The sequence below is a fragment of the Ambystoma mexicanum genome, chromosome 7q, assembly GCF_040938575.1.
Source record: "Ambystoma mexicanum isolate Mex_15411 chromosome 7q, UKY_AmexF1_1, whole genome shotgun sequence".
NCBI classification, from domain to species: Eukaryota; Metazoa; Chordata; class Amphibia; order Caudata; family Ambystomatidae; genus Ambystoma; species Ambystoma mexicanum.
This window is the reverse complement of record NC_090941.1, coordinates 961,274,181-961,278,596: the sequence shown is the minus strand read 5'-3', so window position 1 is coordinate 961,278,596 and position 4,416 is coordinate 961,274,181.

The following is a 4,416-nucleotide window of genomic DNA, read 5'->3' as shown; positions in this document are numbered from 1 at the left end:
AGACTACCAAGTCTACCCAAACACAGGGGGAGCGCATTGCTAACGTGCCAGCAGAACGCACCTATGCAAATGTAGTCTCAGTTGGACTTGCGTTCACTTTGCCTTTTCCTGACACCGATTCTGTTACTCTACTGGAGGCTATTCAAGTGAACTCTTTTAAATTGGATGATGTTTGTCGCCATTTAATTACACAAAGATCAAATCGTAGTGCGGTTAACAATATGCTCCTTTCTAAGATTGGAACTGTTGAGCTAGCTACTTCCACCCTTGGTGACTCTCCTAACAGTCCAACTCCATTGAATGAAATCATGGAGAAAGAGGGGAGTGGGCCTCTAGCAACTTCTTCTGTGCCTTGTGACCGTCCAGTTGCTAGTATGGATGACGTTGCTGTAATTAATGACTCTGACTGTGACGTCTCTTCTAATGACTTGTGTATGCTTCTTTACTCCTGGAAAAAGCGGCGTGCGCACGCAAGAGCCCTTAATCGAAACAATGACATTAAAAAAAAACTGGTAACGGTTCACAAGACGTTCAATAAAAAAAAATTAAATCCAAAAACCAAGTCTTAGCAAATAACTGTGGTTAGAATTCTAGTGACAAATTTCTTGTCAACATTTCTAACAATGACGCTATCATCGATCTCAATCAGTTGAACGATGAGTCCAAACAAGTCCTAAACCTACATACACACTAAAATTATGCTGCATAACAAACCCGTGTTTGTGTCTAGCTCACTTACACCTAGGGAGGGAACTTCACTGGGGCCGCACCTTGAGCCACAGGCTTTCAAACAAAGCCAAATTTACAATTACTATCCTGTGACTTGTAACAAAACTACTGGCAATTCATATGGATGCAGTGTCAACATGGTCATCGTCAGAGAGGCACCACTAATGAGCTCAGCAAATTCGGTTGTTGTAACAAAGAATGAAAATCCACTTCAACACTACTCTGAACCGCTCTCGACACTTGCCATTGTCGCAAACAACACCCAAAGCATCAGTAAGGACCGGGTTAATCCTCCACCTAGTGTCGCCCTTATTAATGATAACAACGTGTCTGCTACTGCCCAATTGAACTCCCAACCCGTGACCGCATTCATGTATCATCATGTTGACGTTAAATCTAAACAAAGTTGATTCAGCAACATTGGTTAATGCGGACTTTGCGCCATTGCGGGACACTGCATATATTTTAGGTTGGCGCAGTGATCCCAAGTGTAATGGTTCCCTCGGATTAAATCATTGTTTTCTATTTAATATATTTAAGGGGAGTCTGCAACTGCGCACACTCCATTCTGATGATATTGAATGGATCAGGTTGGCGAATCACAACAATCACAGATGATCTGTGCTCCTCAATCTGTGATCATCCTCAAACTATTATGGCAACATAGAGAAGACTTTCCTTTGCGTGGCCTATCACTTGAGTTATTCCGTACCATTGAAGAGGCCACAGATTTTTTGGAAGTTCAACTACCAGCTCCAATGTCCAACTCACATACTGCAAACAATTCACATGATGTTTTGACTCAGAATGCAGACTTAGTAACACAATTATCAGCTTTAGTGGGGGTTGGCTCCAATATCACCCGGTTGGCATCCCTTTTAACTTCAATGATAGAAATGTCCGCAGTGTCAAAATCGTCCTAGCACTGCTCCAATTAATTAGATTTCTTGTAACTGTTGTGGTCTCCATAACTTTACAACTTGGTTAGGATCTACACAACCTGGTGATTATTCAAATGTATTGTATCTACAAGAAACTATGGGCCTCATTACGAGGTTGGAGGTAAGTAACGGTCCTTACCGGCATGGAGCAATTACCGTGTCCGTGTAGTAAACAGCCCGCTAATTGCATGCCATTGTGAGTTCGCAGGCACAAGCTTTGCGCTATGCCGGTAAGGACATTACCGCCATGCCGCTAAAGACCCCAAATTTGCCCTTAGTGGCATCAAGGAAAGCGCTGATAGCACTACCGCCATCCTTGGATCCGGCATTAGCGGGCACCGCTAATAGTGGTGACTGTAAATAAGCGGAACCGGAAGTAGCGTCATCGCACAGGAACGGGAAAGGGCACGGCGTTCATCTTTAAAAACTCAATCCATTGCCATCCTCAGCCCACAGGACCTGCAACACCACAACAGCAGCCCCAACTGCACCTAACACCACATCAGAATGTCCAAGGCCCTCAAGCATGGTGCTGCGCGCCTGCGCAATGTCCGCTTCTCAGTGGAGGAGCTAACTATGCTAGCCGACACATTAGCTGCTAATGCGGAGGTCGTGTTTGCGCAAGACATGCGGCGTGCCGCCCAGATAAGAAAGGAGATCTGGGAGGAGGTGGCACGCAAAGTCAGTGCGGTGGGCTCCACCACCGCACTGTAAAGGACGTGCGCAAGCGCTGGGATGCAGGAGCATACTTGCAGCCAATAGGAGCCATGGCATGGGAATAGGTGGCGGAGGAGGCTTCCTGATCAAGCTGACACACTGGAAGGAGACATGTGCCAGCACAATTGGCATACAGACAATCGAGGGAGTGGGGGAATGGAGCGTGGTGTGCCGTCATTGTCAGATGGAGGGGAGTGTCCAGCCAAAACACTGCAATGCAAAGCATGACGTTGTCCCCCAAATGTGAGACAAATCAGTCAATGCATGGGGCATCACACACACATGTACACAACCCCGCCCATAGGCTGTGCACATCACCATCACATCCCCATGCATGCAGCACCTCATAGATGTCACCCAGACGTATGCCCGTATGACCCACCCATATGGCAAGCAACCTGTATGTCACAACTGAAAGTCCAAATGCACAGAACTGCAGCAATAACATATGCATGATGCACGTTGCACCATCACTGATGCTGTCCGTCTCTTGGTCCCCCACAGGCTCACAATCTGACAGTGAGGACCAGGTCTCCGCAGCACAGGCCCCAACACCGATGAAGAAGGCCAGGGGCATGGAAGGAGGCAACAGGCCTAGCATATCAAGGGGCACTGGCAAACCTGGACTGCCGCAGAGGGCCAAAGCCACTCAGGTTGATACGTCACCAAGGTGTGAAAGGGGGACCGACAATGTCATAGCACCCACACCAGCCACTCCCACCACACAGGAGCCAGTGGCAGAAGGCACACTGTCCGCTGCCAACAGTTCGGTTGGAGAAGCAGCTGCCACGGCACCCCTGTCGGATGTAGAGGGACCATGCCAAACACCCGTATGACAGGGCACACCCAGCCCGCAGCTGTCAACCCACCACAGCCCACGCCCCACATCCAGTGCCAGCAGCCATGAGCTGTTTTGTGGTGAGTCATTGGCAGGGAGATGGAGCCCCAGGGAGAGCTCACCTGATGGCGGACACATGCCGCAAGCTGCGCCAAGATCAATCAAAGGCCGGGACAGAGACCAGGGAATCGGCCTCATCCAACAGCGCCAGGAGGAGCTCACTGCGCTGTTTGGCCAGCACTTGAGCGAGGGTGCCCTTTTGAGGGAGGAGTGGTATGAATATGCTAAGGGCATAAAACTCGCAATAGAAGCCAGTACAACACACATTTGCGATGAGTTGGCATCTGTGAGGCAGGTCCTCAGCCGCATTGCGGTTGCAATGGAGAGCCAGCGTCCCACACAGGGACTGGAGCAACCAAGCACCTCCTCCTCTGCCAGCCCCCAGCAGACTAGCCCCCTGTGCAGGTCCGCACGGTCCTTGCGGCGGCCAGACTTGCAACCACCCAATGCTGGTAGAGGACGTGGGAAGCAGGGGCAGCCTGTCATTGGTGACTCTTGCAGACTAATGCTGCACTGAAGTGCACACCATGTTTGGGGGAGTTGTGGGGGCAGGGAGGAGAGGGTGTTTGGGGGAGTTGTGGGGGGAGTGGAGAGAGGGTGTTTGAGGTGGAAGGTTCATACACTTCCTATTCACTTAATGGTTAATACACCCGTTGTGTCAAGAACAATCACATGACTGGACATTTGTTATTGTGTGTGTGTGCTTTATTGGTGAACAGTGCACAGTGTCCATGTCCCCTCTAACACCCAGTGCCCTGAGTCCCACATCCATTGCACCCTCTTCATCCATGTGTATTAGAAATATTGGTCTATCAGATGCTGGCGCACAGCACATCCCTCCTGTGCATCGCCACCTACCTGACGTGCAGCCCCATCTTCTTCCTCCTCCTCAGCCTCACCAGGCGGTTGCAGTTCAATGCCAGGGGGCAGAGGCACGTTCCGTCTGATGGACATATTGTGCAGCATGACACATGCCATGATGATCTTGGCCACCTTCTCATGCTCGTACAGGAGTGCCCCACCCGACCTGCTGAGGCAGCGAAACCGTGCCTTCAAAAGGCCAAAGGTCTGCTCTATCACCACACTGGTACGGGTATGTGCACGATTGTAGTCCTCTTTGTGCCTGTTCTG